The sequence below is a fragment of the Ambystoma mexicanum genome, chromosome 1p, assembly GCF_040938575.1.
Source record: "Ambystoma mexicanum isolate Mex_15411 chromosome 1p, UKY_AmexF1_1, whole genome shotgun sequence".
Lineage (NCBI taxonomy): Eukaryota > Metazoa > Chordata > Amphibia > Caudata > Ambystomatidae > Ambystoma > Ambystoma mexicanum.
The window spans coordinates 1,242,509,388-1,242,527,246 of record NC_090921.1 but is presented as its reverse complement, the minus strand read 5'-3'; the positions used below and the strand labels follow the sequence as shown (position 1 = coordinate 1,242,527,246).

The 17,859-nt window shown below is 49.3% G+C and overlaps 1 long non-coding RNA gene across 5 annotated transcripts in view; it reads left to right on the top strand.

Annotated features, from left to right (window-relative positions):
* The first annotated feature begins 1,021 nt into the window (after window positions 1–1,021).
* Window positions 1,022–17,859, top strand: part of LOC138452593 (uncharacterized) — a 280,058-nt gene continuing 263,220 nt past the window's right edge. The window contains exon 1 of one of the 5 annotated variants that reach the window (XR_011260254.1): window positions 1,022–1,083. This is a non-coding gene — a long non-coding RNA (uncharacterized lncRNA). Of the gene's footprint in view, window positions 1,084–3,188; window positions 3,212–8,115; window positions 8,208–8,242; window positions 8,372–14,544; window positions 14,627–17,859 lie in introns of those variants that run through there. The other 4 variants (XR_011260264.1, XR_011260258.1, XR_011260248.1 and 1 more) reach the window with 4 other exon arrangements.

The following is a 17,859-nucleotide window of genomic DNA, read 5'->3' as shown; positions in this document are numbered from 1 at the left end:
GTTGCGTATTTATAACGTGCTTAATACCCAGAGGTTTCTAAGCGCAGACCCGGGGATGAAACCTGTGTTGGTTCGTGTCGTCTTGTTTCCAAGGCGAGTATGTTGCCGCTGAGCTATCTTCCCGGGACATACTGTCATGGTGGCTAATCTGACAGATAAAAGGCGCACCATACCCAGTGTGCATTGCCTGCGCAGAAGGAATTCATGTTTGAATTATTATTACAGACATATCTGGTAAATTGGTGGCCATTCTTATATTCCCAAAATGGACTTTGTTTTTATGCAAAGCAGCCAGCATCCTATATTTACTCACATTCACTCACATTATTCAGCATCTAGCTCTGCTCCTCAGTCCCAACCACACCACTTACAATCTGCCCCCCCACATGCGAACTGTGCGATGGTGGAGGAGAGTTCCACCAGTAAATGTTGTTCATTTTCAGCACTGGTTTAAAATATGTTGGTTGACTCGAGGTCTTTGTTGTGTTTATTTCCAATCCAAAGAGGTGAGAAACTCCATGAGTTTGACTTCATTTCCCAGATCATGCTTTGATCCTCACCTTTCACTGCTAATAGCATGCCACGTTGGGTACACGTACCAAAATCTAAGCATACGTCACCCACTCTGAGACTGAGCCTGCCTTGCCATGTGCCTGGCAGCATGTCACGTTTGTGGAAATGGATTGTTGTTTTCGTGCACTGACTGCGCTCGTGTGGGCTGGAGTTTTATGGATCTGGGCTGATCTGGGTCTCTAGACCCTCTGCCTGGGGCTGGTGCTTTCAAGAGAGATCGAGGAAGGCAGGTCCAATGCAGGCACAGTGCTGCTACAGTTGTTACTTAGTAACAATTTTGCCCAGAGACAGCCCGCGCGTGCCACCACTCCTTTCAATCGCCCCATCTGACAGTGGACTCCAGCGTTCATTGAGAAGGAAGACAATAGTCGCAGTGACTGGCAGTACCACCCTGGAGACGGGAGAGGCCAGCACGGCCCCTGAGTGGAGTGCGCTTCCATTGCATTTCTGGACCCTGCGCTGCCCAGGGCTGGCCGGTGTTTAAACCATGGCCGAGGAGGATTGCTGTCTGTGAGTAACCAAGCAAGGAAAACGACTGGGGTGGCCATTTATTTTGCAAGTGAGATGGTTTTTAGAAATAGATTAATTTTGCACCGCAGACGAACCCGTTGGTGGGCTGTGCTGGTCTGGTGATGGAGTTTGTCAGTAACGGTGAATGTGGGGCAACAGGGGATGGGAACTGAAGGGGACAGTATGTAGATGTCAGAAGAGATTCGGTCTAGTGCAGCAGGTTAATATGGGGGGGGGGACTCGGAAACAACGATTTATTTAGCAAAATACGCCCTTCCACCCCCACACCTCTTCCAGCCCTGTCACACACTGGCGTCTGGGCTCTAGTTCTGATGTGACCCTTGGGCAGCAGACAGTGCTTAAGTGGGGTGAGGAATCTAGGAGGGGGCTGTAAGATGTGGCAAGGCACGAGAAGCGCTGGGCGTGGCCCAAAAAGGGCAGGCAGCTTCGTAAAAGGACAGCTGCTGTGAACAATACGTAACCTGACCAGTGCCAGTTATCCCCAAAACAGCACAAAACCCAGCCAGGAAATTTCTAATTTCTAACTTCTCACTGTCACGTCCAAACGGTTGCAGTGACCCGTGTATTGTATGGAAGATACCTCCATAAAGCAAAAAATAAAAGGGAAGAAAGCTCTTGAAAAATGTTTGTTGTTTGCAGGGTCGGAGAGGGGCATACAATTGTCGCGGGCACCAATGAAAAAGTGTCCCACAGTTGCAAATGGCTATTCACTAATTCTGTGACAGACTGTTTGAGTAGTACCCAAGGGGGAGGTTTTTGATAAAATGTGATGCAAACTACATTTTTAAGAATATTATTTGGTAACATTGGTCAAAACTACTAGCTGCATGGTAAAGTAACTCATCAAACTGGTCCACATGGGCAAAAAAAGTGGCCCAATTTGACAAAAGAAAATCTGGCCCACACCAGCATTTTGTGTTTTTGGTTAGGGCATTGCCCTTTTGCCCGATACGCTAGCCTGAGCCTACTTTTGTGGTATACAAAGAATGCACTGGCACCAAAATAATGTTGGTTCCATTCCGAAATATTTGAATCAGCTGTGCTCCATCTGGAAAAGACCTTCCACTTATGGGTTGCTTTCCACTCGACATCCTTTATCATTCTTACCAGACATTATGCTAGATTTGTTTGTGGTACTAAAAAGATAAGTTGCCAATCCTTTCCAGTTTGGCCTATCCTGGCGAACTTGGCTCTGGTAAGCCTTCAACAAGCGGACCACAGCAGTAAGCCCACTTATGTCCTCATTGCTTTGAGCGACGCAGCGCGGCAGTTCAAGTGCAGTGAAAGTGCAAGCTTCGTAGACTGCACTTTCTATGATCCAACTTCTCCTGCATACCTGTCAACTCAGTCAGTTCCCTCTCCCGCAATTCCGTTTGCCCGTAAGCAGGTGTCAATAGAGAGCACATCCGCAAAACATAACTCTTCCCTTTTCAGCCGCATTTTCCTTTCTAAAAGTTGATGACGAGCATGCTTCTCTGGCGGGGAATATATTGTGTCCAGCCACAAGGCGCTTTACATGCGCATTCGAATAAATACACCCATGTTAAACATTGGTTCAAATGTAATCTTTTTCTTCAACGACAGCCATCCAACATCATGTAAAAATGTGTGCAGTGTTTGCACATGTTGTCTGATGTTGAAAGCATAAATAACTGCAGGAAGACATGAGGTAGGGTCTCCTTCTTTTTTATTTATTTTTCCCCTTCTGGTCAGACTGAAGCTTTACAACTCCAGCCGTGCCACCATCTCTACTGTGCTTTCAAGGCCACTCAGGGAGCTTTGCTGGAGAAACAGACGATTTCCAGGATTCCTTCAATGCGCCCGCCTTTCCTTTTGTACCTTAACATTGACGACGATCCCGCCCGCCCGCCCCCCCAACAGGCAGTCTTTTCACATGCAGCGCCGCGATCATCTCTCGTTTCGCCCTCCCCTACCAACAGGTGATGAAATCAAGACGTTTGTTCATGTAACTGCCTGAAGAGCAGTGCCTGCACAGGAGACTGGGGGCCATCTCTGTCACTGACCAGCGAGAATGGGGCAATTATGGGAGCCCTGGCACAGCCCTTGCTTGGGAGCAGTTTTTGGAGACTGCTAAAGCTCTACCAAGGTTAGTCCCAGGCCACTTAAAGCCTTGCTAGCAACCCACTGCCACCCATGAACCCTCCACTCACTTGATGCATAATAACTCTTCATTTACTTATTTAAGTATGCATAGCGGGCTGAACAGCAAACCAGCAGTCATTATTTTCCTCAATTTAAAGTGTTTTATTGCAGCTGTGCAAATGATTATGAATTTGGTTAATTATTTTTTTTTTTTTGTTTTTACATTTATAGAGCACGCAAAACCCACAGGCATCAAGGCGCTATTGCCTAAGCAAGAGGAGAAGGGACAGCAGGAGGGGAAGAGAGAATCGTTGCGATGAGGATACAGTGTCAATAATCAAAATAATTTGAATAAAATATTTTTTGGGCATCTCCTGAAAGGCCTGTATCGAGGCGCAGAGCGTAGGTGGAGAGGAAGGTTATTCCACAGCCTGGCGGCAATTACTGAAAAGCTAGAACCTCAAACTCTGGCGCATCTGAAACGAGGGTTAAGAAGTCTGTGGCTGTAGTGAAGTCTTGTAGGTCTAGGGGAAGTGATCTTGCAAATTCTCTGCATGAGGTAGGGGGCACAGAGTTTCAAAAGACAGTGATGTGTGATAGAGAGGACTTTAAAGTCAATCAGTTCTCTAATTAGTAGCCAGTGAATGTCTTTTCTGTGTGTAGAGATATGTTCCTGCCTGGATAAGTTCATAGCTGAACGGATGGCATTATTCTGAATAGTTTGTAGTTTGTTAAGGTTCTTTCGTGCCTGCAAGGAGGGATTGGAGTAGTCAAGCTGGGAGCCAGTTACTGCTCTGGATACTGTCAAGTGATCTTGAGTGGATAGGAAGTGTTTAGTTGCATTCAGTAGTTTAGTAGGGTGGGCAGCTGAGGATGCAATCACATTGGTGGGTTGGGTCATGCTGAGGCTGGAATCCATGTAGACGTCTAGTGTTTTGACCAAGGTGGAGAAAGGGATAGTGCAAGAGTAAATAGTGGATCATTAGTGAAGGCGCAGTAGGAAGGATCAAGTTTGGCTAATGATGGGGGGCCTACAATCAGGATATAAATGCCATATCATATTTCTGTCTTGTCATCATTCAAACAGAGTTGGTGAGAGGCCATCCAGGTTTGAATGGTGTTATAAATTTGGTTGATGTGGCTGGAATCGTTTATGTAGTTGCCAGACAGGGGATGAGAATTTGGGTGTCGCCGGCAGAGTTAGTGTACGATATACCCAGGGAGTCGAGAAGGTGAAAGAGGGGCTCAGTGTAGATATTGTAAAGTGTTGGTGCCACACAGGAGCCTTGTGGGACACCACAGGGAACATGAGTTGGGAGGGCGGCAGTGCCACCTGCATTGACGAGGGCCATTCCGTTGGCTACAAAAGAAGCAATCCATTTGGTGGCCATCAGAGAAGGGTTGTTGGTAGTGTTGGAGTGGTAGCAGAGTGTTTGGTAATTAACTAAGTCAAAAGCTGCCGAGAGATTGAGAAGGAGGAGGGCAAGGCTGCCTGTGCACCATACATCACCCAGCTGGTTTTGAGGTCCTGAAGGACTGACTCAGTACCATGGTCTGGACAGAAGCCTGGCTGACATAGACTGAAAAGGAAAGGGCCCACGGTGATGGGTCTTTAATCAGTAGGGATGGATAGGTCTAGCAAAAGCTTTTTTGATGAGTGGTGAGATACAGTCTTCTTGGAGATTTTAAGGGATGGAACCGTTGGCGAATGAGGAGTTGATAAATGCAATAATGATAGGGGTCAAGGCTGATGCATGGTTCTTGGTAAGTGGTGCTTGGCAAGAGTCACCTTAAGAGTGTGAGGGCATCTTGGATATTTTGGCACCAGGTGTCATCTTCTGTGACATTTGTAGTTGGTGTGATGGAGGATTCGAGCTCCCGTAAAATTGAAAATAGTTCACGTGTGTGGGATTGGGCATTGGCAATCCTGGTGGAGATGGCGGTGGCTTTAGCTGTGAGGATGCCCTGCTTGTACTCCCTAGAGCAGTTGAGGAAATTGTTTTTTATTAACGGGTGATGTTTTCTTTTGCTATCTGGTTTCAAAGGCATGTTTTTGTACGCGCATGTCTAGGATAGCATGAGTTGACGTGTGTGGTAGGTTTGGCTCTGCGAAGTTTAAGGGGGCTGATGGTGTCGATGGCTGACTGTATAGCAGAGTTGTAGGTGTCAATTAGGTCCGAAGGATTAGATGCTAGTGCAGCAAGGGAGAGGGAATGTTCAGCTGTGAGGACTGGGGTGAGAAACCTCTTTGGTCAGATTGCGGGAGCATCTGGAGAGCGCAGGGAAAAATGGTGGGGGAGCATAGTCGGAGCAGATATAGCAGGCATCATAAAGGGGATGTTATGGTGGTCCTTCCACAGGTTAGGGGTGATGCCAATGTTAGTGATATTGTATTTGAGACCTACGACCCAGTCTAGGGATCCACCTAGTGCATGGGTTGGGCTTGACTTATGTTGAGGGAAGCCTAGTAAGAATAAGGAATTTGCAAGGGAGGAGGCATCCCTGGCGATTGGGTCATATTAACCCAGGTTTAAGTCACCCAGGAGGACTTTCGAGGTATGTTTGATGCTTGTGCTTAAAAGCTGTGCAAGGTCGTTGTCAAAGGATTTTGATGGGCTCGGGGCTAGGGGGGCGATAGATGTCATAGAGTGTGACTGTGGTGATATGCGATAGTTTTAACTTGGTGCAGAGTAGGCCACAGGCTGTGGGAGCTGTGGAAGGGATGGGTCTGAAGGACATGGTATCTTTGTAAATGAGGGCAACACCACCCCCTTTATGTGTTGGGCGATTGGTGCACAGGATGGATTAATGAGCCGGGATGGCAATGGTAAGGGCTGGGCATGCGGCCGGGTGTAGCCAGGTTTAAGTCACTGCTAAGATGTCTATTTTGAGGTTGGAGGTCTCTAATATCTATGGCATGGGCGATGATAGAGCATGCATTAGTGAGTGCACAGGAGAGTGGCTGAGGCAGGAGTGGTAACGGTAGCCCTAGTGGGAGGAGTGATTGCTTTGTGTCTGGTATAGGTGAATGCGCAGAGGTGTCTGCTGCGATATTCTGTTGATGCTTTGGAATATTTAGGTATATATGGTGTAGCTGTATGGGAGGTGAGTCTTGAGGTCCTGTTGTTGCCTGTGCACGGTAGGGCCGAGGAAGTATGTGGTGGGCGACAAGTTTGTGTTTCTGCTAGAACAGGTGCAATGTGGTGTGCTTTGTTTGTGTTGCTTGAGCTGGCCAGTGGCGTAGTATGTTGGAGGGATGAGAGTTGTTGTCTGCAAGGGTGATATACTGGTGCTCGAGTAATGGATTTGAGCAAGGGAGTGGGTTTGAAGCAGCTGTCTATGTTGTAGCTGCCGGAGCGTGGGTCAGTGTAGTGCATGGGGTTATCACTACCGTCTTGCCCTGGATGGCGAGGGCGTTGATCACAGATCTAATGATGCTCTTATCTTTGTGGGCCAGTACAGGGACTAGATCACAGGGGTGTGCTACTAGGCTGTAGGAGGTATAGTCCCTTGGGTTGGTGTAGCGAGTCAATGGGTTAGTTCTATACTTATGCCAATGACACACAGCTTCTTTTTCGGCTAGACTCTGCAGAAAGTGACCCCCATCTCAATTGAGGAACTGCCTTATAGCCGCGGGGGAGTGGATGGCCAAAAACTGTCTGAAGTTAAATGGTGCAAAAATCGCGATCATGGTGACAGGTGCCGCTGAATTGCAGGTAACCTGGACTAAGGACTTCTGGTCAGCATCTCTTGATCTCTGCCCAGTTCCTACTGACTGTTAAAAGTCTGTGTCTTACCATCCAGGCGTCAGACTCCCTGGAGTTGCAAATTGCATCAATGTGCTATTCTGTGTTTTTCAAGCTCAGACTCTTGAGGTAGACGTTGACATTTCTTCCTCACGAGTCTCGAGCAAAGGTGGTTGCGGCCTCGATTCTTGGGTCCATTGATTACTGCAATGGTATCTACATTGGCCAAGCAGCTTTCTTGGTCCAAAACTGCAGCTTCTTCAGAATGCTGCAGCTGGTCTGGCTCTTGGAGCTGGTCGAATGTCCCACTCCACAGATCTTCTCCAGAAACTGCACTGGCTTCCGGTGTGCTGTCGTATGGCTTCCGGTGTGCTGCTGTATTGAGTTTCAGGCCCTTTGTATTACTGATCGGGCCTTTGATCAGCCAGTTGCTGAGGATCTGCAGACTTTTTTCATTTTTTGGCCCCGGCACCCACCAGTAAATCCAGAAGTCAGTGCCCCTGATACAGAACACAGATTAGTAGCCATGACAAAGGTGTACATGTCATTACAAAGATACAGGGAGGGAGTAGAAGCTACGTCAAGCTATGAAGAAAGTACTAACTGCACGTCTCTTAAAAGCAGGACATGGTAAGCAGCCTTAGGGCCTGATTCACAGGAGCGCTTTGCAATGCTGCAATCCTGTAGGAAAGCGTTCAGTTAATCAGGCCCTTAGAGAATATGCAGATGCTCAAGCATGCATACAGGAGACAGACTGGAAGCAATGAGGAAGGTGCACACACCGTCGCATAGTTACAGGTTGCAGATTAGAAGTTACCATCCAGGGAACCACTGTGGTTTTCAAATGCTGCTGTCATTAGAGAAACAGTGAAGAAAAGATTTAGGGGTGCGCTCAATACACATTTTCGAAGAAGCAGAGGAACTATCTCTGAATTTGAAATGGGCCTTTCCACCCGCGGTTTATTTGAGCACTGCCGCCTGCCCTGTGTGCATTGCCCTGCAGGCCCGTCTTCAGTTTCATGACATCTCTGGCCACGTGACAGCTGCGACCTCCGTCCCAGGCACCGCTTCTGCCCCGCTGGTGCCTGTGAGCCGTGGAATGCTCAGCTGTTGACAGGCGCACTTGTCAAGAAGCGGCAGCGGCTAAAGAAAGAAGGGGACACATTTAGAAACTCCAAATAGGGGCCTGAATCTACTGCCACTGGCGGCGACCAATGAACGAGTGCCCCTGACCCGGCAGCCGCTTCTGTAGGGGTACGTTCCGGTTTTATCTTGATGAAGAGAAGCCTAAAGCCCCCCTCCCTTGCCTTACCGCTCTGACATACCGTGTGACTCCTTGCAGTGCGACAGAACAGAGATGGGACGTGTGTGGTATCGGCTCCCGTCCGCCATGGAGCTCGCTGCCAGAGACCCGGGAGGTGAGTCTGTGTGAACCCGCACAGCCGGTCCTTGAAGATGCGCGAGTCTATTTGATTCGTGCTCGCAGTGTCCCGGAAGGCGGGCACGTGGGGATCATAGCTAGGGTCCTCGGAGTGAGTGGGTCAGGTCATGAGGAGAGTGTGTGGATGTGAGCATGCGTGCAGGCCTAATATGGAGCCAGTGTTGTGGAAGGTGAGTGTCTTCACCTTGAGTACACAGCCAGGGCTCAAGGGGTGAGTGTCTGCACCTGGAGTACACAGCCAGGGCTCAAGGGGTGAGTGTCTGCACCTGGAGTACACAGCCAGGGCTCAAGGTGTGAGTGTCTGCACCTGGAGTACACAGCCAGGGCTCAAGGGGTGAGTATCTGCACCTGGAGGACACATCCAGGGCTCAAGGGGTGAGTGTCAGCACCTGGAGTACACAGACGGGGCTCAAGGGGACGAGTGTCTGCACCTGGAGTACACAGACGGGGCTCAATGGGGGAGTGCTCAAGGGCTCGGTGTCTGCACCTGGATGATTGCACAGATGGGGCTCAAAGGGTGAGTGTCTGCACCTGGAGTACACATCCAGGGCTCAAGGGGTGAGTGCAGTGCCGGCCTTAAGGGCAGCAGCGCCCTGGGCGAATTGGCGCCCCCCCTCGCCCACCGCGCCCCATGGTTAACAGGGGGCGGGACGGAAGGGGGCGGGGCCAGGAGGGGCCACTTTTTTATTTATTTATTTTTTACCTCCTCTCTCAGGCGAGGACGTTAAATAGGGTGCGTTAGCACCCCATTGCCATTGAATGAGCCTGCCGCCGTGGGTCATTCAATGACAATGAGGCGCCTGACACGCCTTCTGCCACCACGCCAGCTCGGGGGAGCCCTTGAAAGCCTCCCGGAGCTGGCGTGGTGGGGGGCTAATGGCGCATTTTCTTGTGAAAAGTGCCCACGGCGGGGGGGCGCATTTAAACGCACCCGCCACCGTGGGCACATTTTAGAGTAAAAGGCCGCCTGCTGCGCCTTTTCCCACAACGCCAGCTCGGGGGAGCCCGTGAAAGACTCCCCCGAGCTGGAGTGGCAGGGGCAAGGCGTGGCGCCCCGGGCGGTCGCCCGGCTCGCCCCCCCCCCTAGGGCCGGCTTTGGGTGAGTGTCTGCACCTGGAGTACACAGACGGGGCTCAAGTGGTGAGTGTTTGCACCTGGAGTACACAGACGGGGCTCAATGGGGGAGTGTCTCAAGAGGTGAGTGTCTGCACCTGGAGTGCACAGACGAGGCTCAAGGGGTGAGTGTCTGCACCTGGAGTACACAGATGGGACTCAAGGGGACGAGTGTCTGCACCTGGAGTACACAGACGGGGCTCAATAAAGGAGTGTCTCAAGGGCTCGGTGTCTGCACCTGGATTGCACAGATGGGGCTCAAGGGGTGAGTGTCTGCACCTGGAGTACACAGACAGGGCTCAAGGGGTGAGTGTCTACACCTGAAGTACACAGACGGGGCTCAAGGGATGAGTATCTGCACCTGGATTACACAGACGGGGCTCAAGGGATGAGTGTCTGCACCTGGAGTACACGTCCAGGGCTCAAGGGGTGAGTTTATTTATGCACCTAGAGTACACAGCCAGGGCTCAAGGGGTGAGTGTCTGCACCTGGAGTCCACATCCAGGGCTCAAGGGGTGAGTGTCTGCACCTGGAGTACACAGACGGGGCTCAAGGGGTGAGTGTCTGCACCTGGATTACACAGACGGGGCTCAAGGGGTGAGTGTCTGCACCTGGATTACACAGACAGGGCTCAAGGGGTGAGTGTCTGCACCTGGATTACACATCCAGGGCTCAAGGGGTGAGTGTCTGCACCTGGAGTACACAGACGGGGCTGACGGGGTGAGTGTCTGCACCTGGAGTACACAGCCACAGCTCAAGGAGTGAGTGTCTGCACCTGGAGTACACAGCCAGGGTTCAAGGGCATTGAGTGTCTCCACCTGGAGTACACAGACGGGGCTCAAGGGGTGAGTGTCTGCACCTGGAGTACACAGATGGGGCTCAAGGGGTGAGTGTCTGCACCTGGAGTACACAGATGGGGCTCAAGGGGTGAGTGTCTGCACCTGGAGTACACAGACGGGGCTCAAGGGGTGAGTGTCTGCACTTGGAGTACACATCCAGGGTTGAAGGGCGTTGAGTGTCTGCACCTGGAGTACACAGATGGGGCTCAAGGGGTGAGTGTCTGCACCTGGAGTACACATCCAGGGTTGAAGGGCGTTGAGTGTCTGCACCTGGAGTACACTGACGGGGCTCAAGGGGTGAGTGTCTGCACCTGGAGTACACTGACGGGGCTCAAGGGGTGAGTGTCTGCATCTGGAGTACACATCGAGGGTTGAAGGGCGTTGAGTGTCTGCACCTGGAGTACACATCCAGGGTTGAAGGGCGTTGAGTGTCTGCACCTGGAGTACACTGACGGGGCTCAAGGGGTGAGTGTCTGCATCTGGAGTACACATCCAGGGATGAAGGGCGTTGAGTGTCTGCACCTGGAGTACACTGACGGGGCTCAAGGGGTGAGTGTCTGCATCTGGAGTACACATCCAGGGTTGAAGGGCGTTGAGTGTCTGCACCTGGAGTACACATCCAGGGTTGAAGGGCGTTGAGTGTCTGCACCTGGAGTACACTGACGGGGCTCAAGGGGTGAGTGTCTGCATCTGGAGTACACATCCAGGGTTGAAGGGCGTTGAGTGTCTGCACCTGGAGTACACTGACGGGGCTCAAGGGGTGAGTGTCTGCATCTGGAGTACACATCCAGGGATGAAGGGCGTTGAGTGTCTGCACCTGGAGTACACTGACGGGGCTCAAGGGGTGAGTGTCTGCATCTGGAGTACACATCCAGGGTTGAAGGGCGTTGAGTGTCTGCACCTGGAGTACACATCCAGGGTTGAAGGGCGTTGAGTGTCTGCACCTGGAGTTTGCAGTCATGGTATGAATGGTGACTATGGGAACCTGAAGCCCGAAGCTATCATAGCAACATAGGCTTGCTCTGTGTGCCCTATACAATTATATTACTGCTACCAATCATTATTATTATTATTATTATTATTATTATTATTATTATTATTATATTTTAGGCTACCGTGTAGATACGGGGTGATGTTGGCTTTGTGGTTCTGAAAGTCAGTTGACTGTTCGTATAGTTAGTGCACCACTTGGGTGGGATGTTAGTATTTATTGGGGAATTACTGTGCGCATGTCAGGTATGCCGTGTGCATCCCAGACACTTGGCACACATGCAAAAACCTCCGAGGAAAGACCCCAGAGGGGATTTCATCTTTCCTTTTTGCGGGACTTCGTTTTCACCGACGTCGTCCTCCAGGCCCGACTTTCCCCTGTGCACTACGGTGTCCCTCGGGGTTCATTCCCCTCTCCCTTGCATTTTAAATCACTCATGTGGATTCTGCGAGATCCAGTTGGGGGCACAGCTGTCCTCTCTGCTCATAAATACTGCGAAGACACCCAATTATATCTCGGAGTGCGGACGCAGGCTGACACGAGAAACTTTCTCGAAGCCACCCAGCACGGAATTACCTACTTACTACCCTCTGACATTAATTCTTATAAAAACGGAACTTCTTCTTTGGTCTACTTCTTCCATTCGTTCCTTGCGTTCTTTCGGTGTCACTCTCACACATCTTCTGTCTCTGAAACAGAGTAGCCCCTTCTCCCATACCTCCAAATCACACACACTGACACAATTGTCATGTTCTGCTGTAATTATCAGCAGCATAACTTAAGGACAATGAAACCCGTTCTTCCCTCGCGAGATGGTCAAAACAGCTCTCTGGAGTGGGGGCTGGCAATCAGGGCTGGCCTTAGGGCAGGGCGAGTCGGGTGACGTCCCGGGGTGCCATTAGCCCCCACCATGTCAGCTCCAGGGAGTCTTTCAAGGGCCTCACCCTCAGCTGGCTCAGTGGGAGAAGGCGCGGCAAGCGCCCTATTGTTATGAAAAGCGCCTGCGGAGGCGGGCACATTTCATAACAATAGGGTGCTGATGCAAAAGCATCAGCACCCTTTTCAGATGATTACATCCCCGCTTCGACACAGGAGCAAGGCAGTTTTCATTAGAATAGGGCGCTCATGCATTAGCATGAGTTCCCTTTCCAGTGATTAAATCCTTGCTAAAGCGCAGGGAATTTAAAAAAAGATTGCCCCCCACCTCCCTGCATTGACCAGTGGTGCGCAGGGAGGGGTGGGGGGGGCGCACCACATTTTTCTTAAACTGCCCGAAGCACTGCCGCTGCTATGACCGGCACAACTAGCAATACTAGCTGTGCCCCACCACAGAGGTCTGCAACCTTTGGCTCTTTTAGGTGTTTTGGACTACACCTTCAGCCCTAGTCAGCAGAGTCCATGGAAGGGGGTAATGGGCGTTGTAGTCCAGAACATTTGGAGTGCCAAAGTCTCGGGAGGATAGCTAAGGGGAAACGTGCTCACGGAGCAACACAGGTTCGATCCCCAGGTCCGCGCTTAGAAACCGCTGGGAATTAAGCGTGTTATAAATAACCTATCATCATCATCCAAAGGTTGCAGACCATGACCCTACCGTGTGGTCTTTCCTCAGTCTCCCTCCTCCCTCTAAAGGAGTGTGGCATTATCTGGTGACTGCCACAACCCTTGCCCCCCGCATGTTTGAACGGATTACACGATTCCCACAATCTCCACCAGCTCTGTCTAGGCTTGAAGGTGCAGATAAAGAACCCCTGCCTCGCCTTATTGCCATTTAACCTCATCCTTATAATTTCACCATGACCAGATGACCACAAATTGACGTTGCACCGGCAGTGACAAAACCTTGATATCTCATGATCTTTTCCTGTGATTTTTCCTTCGGCTGAAAGGCCATTTCCTATTTATTTAAAATCATCTGCATTTACACATGGAACATCCATTATGACAATGAACAGGCACAGACACTACCGCCCAAACTAGCAAATGTTACAGGCGTATTTTTGTTTAAAACATCAGTAGTCAGAATGAATAAATCACAAAGGTTGTAAATGATCCTGGTTAAATTAATCCGGCTGATACTAAAATCACCTACGTTTCTGGGAGGGGGCACATTGATGTCACCTGCAAGTCTCGACTAAAATAAATCTCCCTGGTCGATATTTGATGCTAAATAAAGTGCCGGACTGTGGGGGGGCCAAGGGAGGTCCCCACCGAGGATCAGGGTGTTATATTTACAAACAATTGAACATGTATCTCACTGCCCTCTGGGGCCCCTGGTCTGCTCCCTGAGCACCGTTTGGCAAGTGTGTACCTTTAACCCCTCCCCAATCAGTGATAGGAAAGGACACATCGTGTTTCGAGCAAGACCCGAGTGAGAGCAGGTAAGCTCCCAGCAGGCACTTGTTCACCACCACAAGTTATCGGTGGGTTCGATTCAGGAGCCTCAAGTAACACACACTTATTTGTGGGCCACCCGAAATCCTGGTTGGTGGCATGCACGTATTCACATGCCACTGTCAGGGTGTTCACCATGGGCTAGAAACCTCTTTCTTGCATAGTAGACCGATGTATGGACCTGGGAGACCCGTATGCTTGCAGGAAAACATCATGAGGCAGAATGCACTATGACTACCAGTTGTACCATTTTTTTAAAGGCTGGAGGTTTCCTTATTCAATCATCCAACATTTCTAGCCACCTCTATGGTTAGGAAGACCTTCAAACACATTAAGCAAACACGCACAGCGTTTGAATATTAGATGTGCACTTTTGATATTTGCTGTAGAGTTTTGATATCCAGGGTATGGTATTGGATGTGCTGTTCTGATATTCAGCGTGCCTGTTCTGCTTTGTTCTTGAGTTTCCAGTTCTTCTGTTCATTATACAGCTTTGATATACCTTGCACAGTTATGATAGGTTATGATAAGTCATTTATAAAGCGCCTGTACACAGGTGTTTCTAGGCGTGATAAGACAAGGGAGGGAAGACAGAGGGAGGACAAAACAAACGATCTTACGAGGCCTTGTGTCATTCAGATCATGCAAATGCAATAACGCAAAGTGCGGGGGAGAGGGTGGGTGAATGGAGGGACGGGAAAGTGCCAGGGAAAGGGGAAGCGCAATCAGGGCGGCATTGCTCTGAGTCAGTGCAGCCAGGGCAGCGCGGCTCTGGGAAAGTGCAAGGAGGCAGGGGACTGTAGGGTTACAGTTATAGCCCCTAAGTGCACGGTAGGCCTGGAGGCTGTGGAGGTGCGACTGGTTGTGGAGGAGCCTGGTACCCAGTGAGACTTTGGGGGTAAGCAACCATTCGACGATGCAGACAGGTGATCAGCAGGGGAGGCAGAGAGAGAAAGCAGAGGCGAAAAGGAAGGTCTTGAGCTGGTTCTGGTGTTGTGCTGTTCCTTGTACCAGGCTGTTCATTGTACAGTTCTGATACTGTATTGTTCGTTGTACAGTGCTGATATTAGCCTCTTCGGTGTACAGTTCTTATATTAGGTTGTTCAGTGTACAGTTCTGATATTGTATTGTTCGATGTACAGTTCTGATATTAGGCTGTTCCGTGTGCACGTCTAATATTAGGCTTTTCAGTGTACAGTTCTGATATTAGGTTGTTCAGTGTACAGTTCTAATATTGTATTGTTCGATGTACAGTTCTGATATTAGGCTGTTCCACGTACAGTTCTGATATTAGGCTGATCCATGTACAGTTCTGATATTGTAATGTTCGGTGTACAGTTCTGATATTAGGCTGTTCCATGTACAGTTCTGATATTGTATTGTTCGGTGTACAGTTCTGATATTAGGCTGTTCCATGTACAGTTCTGATATTGTATTGTTCGTTGTACAGTTCTGATATTAGGCTGTTCCGCGTACAGTTCTGATATTAGGTTGTTCAGTATACAGTTCTGATATTAGGCTGTTCCGCGTCCAGTTCTGATATTAGGCTGTTCCGCGTACAGTTCTGATATTAGGCTGTTCCATGTACAGTTCTGATATTGTATTGTTCGTTGTACAGTTCTGATATTAGGCTGTTCCGCGTCCAGTTCTGATATTAGGTTGTTCAGTATACAGTTCTGATATTGTATTGTTCGTTGTACAGTTCTGATATTAGGCTGTTCCATGTACAGTTCTGATATTGTATTGTTCGTTGTACAGTTCTGATATTAGGCTGTTCCGCGTACAGTTCTGATATTAGGCTGTTCCATGTACAGTTCTGATATTGTATTGTTCGTTGTACAGTTCTGATATTAGGCTGTTCCGTGTACAGTTCTGATATTTGGAGTTCGCCTCTGGCATCTAGTGTACAGTTGTGATGTCGGTGGGGAGTCAGATACACATTTTGCAGTGCTGATCTTCAAAGTGCTGTTGCAATATTGAATGTGCAGTTCGGAAGTTCACTGTACTTGTGATATTTGGAGTCCATCCCTGGCGATCCCGGGGTACTTTTCTTCTGTCCCTGAGCATTCAGGCGCGGCACAGAGATTTCAGTTCTCATGTCCAATTCCCAGTTCTGATCTTTCATGTGCAGTTCTGGTGTTTGCCGCACTATCCAGATAACTCCAGACACATAAGAACATCCGCCGGTAGCTTGTTATCTTTTCATGGAGTACATGTTGTGCTCTAACTTGATTTCTGGGGCCTGTCTCTGAGACTGATATTAATGTGGGTATCATCTTTGGATTGCGCTAGGAAGGAAGCCCGCGGGTACTCCGAAAGCGAAGGTTAGCAGGACTCTGTAAAGGGTACTTAGCTATCTTTCCTACAGTCTGTAGAGAGCTATTTGCAGGGGCCACATCAGGGCATTTCAACCTTTTCAAATGATAGGGGGCTTGAGCCTCAGGGGGACCCCCGCAAATGCCCTCATATTGTCAGCCAACAGTCTGAAAGCAGAGCAATATCTCCTTTTATATATTACTTATGTTCTGGGGATTACAGTGTGCGCTTTCAGCGCTTGCCTTACAAGCTATATTTGCCTGAGCCTGTCCGCCCTTCACTTCCATCGGGAAGAACAGGCGTGGTATCACCTCTTTGCCTTTCAACATTGGTTTCTCCATGTGAGCCACTTGCTTATAAAAAAGGATGTATTGCTATTCAGCAGCCATTTAGTGTTTCAGCTACCTGCTGGCTCGCCCTGTGATAATTGGCGGCTATTGACCTTATTTCAATGTATGCCCCCCACGCATGCCTCAGACTGTTTTCTGCTGTAAGCAAGGGGGTCGGGGTAACCATTATCTTCAAATGGGCCCACACACATCTTCAGCCGGGCCTGGATATTTGGTTTGTGGAGTTTGTATGCCAGTCTCATGAGTATTAGAGGTACGGTAGGGCACACAGGCATATGTTAGTAGGGTTGTGTCTATGTTTAAACAGCATAGGACTTCCAATAGAATTGGAATATGAACCCACCCCACTACAGCCTTTGAAAATGCTGCAGAGTGGGCAATATTACCGCTCAGTGGTGTCAGTGTAATAGCATTGTTGATGTACCAGGTGATCTCAATGGTAATGTAATAAGAGTAGGCCGCGCATATCACCTTGGAGGGTAGTGCTTGCTCTTGCTACCCTCATTAGGACATTTACGAAATTTTGAAGCTTTGCAGTGTGCTCCTAGTTTCCCATTCGCTAAAGTATTTAATGACACATCAAATGTGTTTGTCTTAACATACCACAGCAGCCCTGCTTCGCAGGCAACCAACATGTCATTGGTTTTATTGTATATTGTATGTTACTATGCATTGTACTATAACAACATTCTACGAGAATGCATACTTAAAACAAACCGGTCTGTGTCGTGTTTGCCGAACACTTAATGCTATAGTCTGTCTTTTTCGGCTGATCTGTCAAACGCATGAAACAGCTGCATGCAAGCAAGATGTGTATTCACAACCTGACAAAGAAAAAACATGATACTGGCTGCCTTTATCACACCTGTCTGTCAAACGCACTCCACAGCTGCTTGCTGACAAGGGCCTTGCGTGTCCGTCCAGACAGTCAGACTGCCCACAACATGCACATGTTGCTGTCAGGCTGATCTGTCAAGGACATGCCATCGAAGCACTTCTGGGCTGCAAACCCAGTTAGAATAGCTGCACTTACCAGGCATGGCCATAACAAGCGCATCCGGGATCGAAGGCGGGACCATTGAGCAGGGTGGGGTCAGTGCCACAAGCCGGGGCGTTCCGTGCTCGCCAGGGTATATCAACCAAAGGCATGTTTGCCGGACGCATTTTCGACGAATTTCCTCCCACTTTTTTTAACCACCAATTTTCAGATGCTAAGTATTGGTAAACGATATATAAAGGAGGGAAGTGGGGGGTGCAGAGGGGAGGTGGTCTCTCCCCCACCGGCCGCTATTTGTTGTATAAAATAAGTGGGCAATTCGGCGAAAATGTATTTGCCAAAAATGTCATCCGGCAGGAAAAATCCGGCAAACATTCATAGAGCCAGACTACTCGGACAAACACACCCTTTGCTGCTATTCATACCAGCATTCAAACACACGCCAAGGCAGCAAACCTCCAACGCACT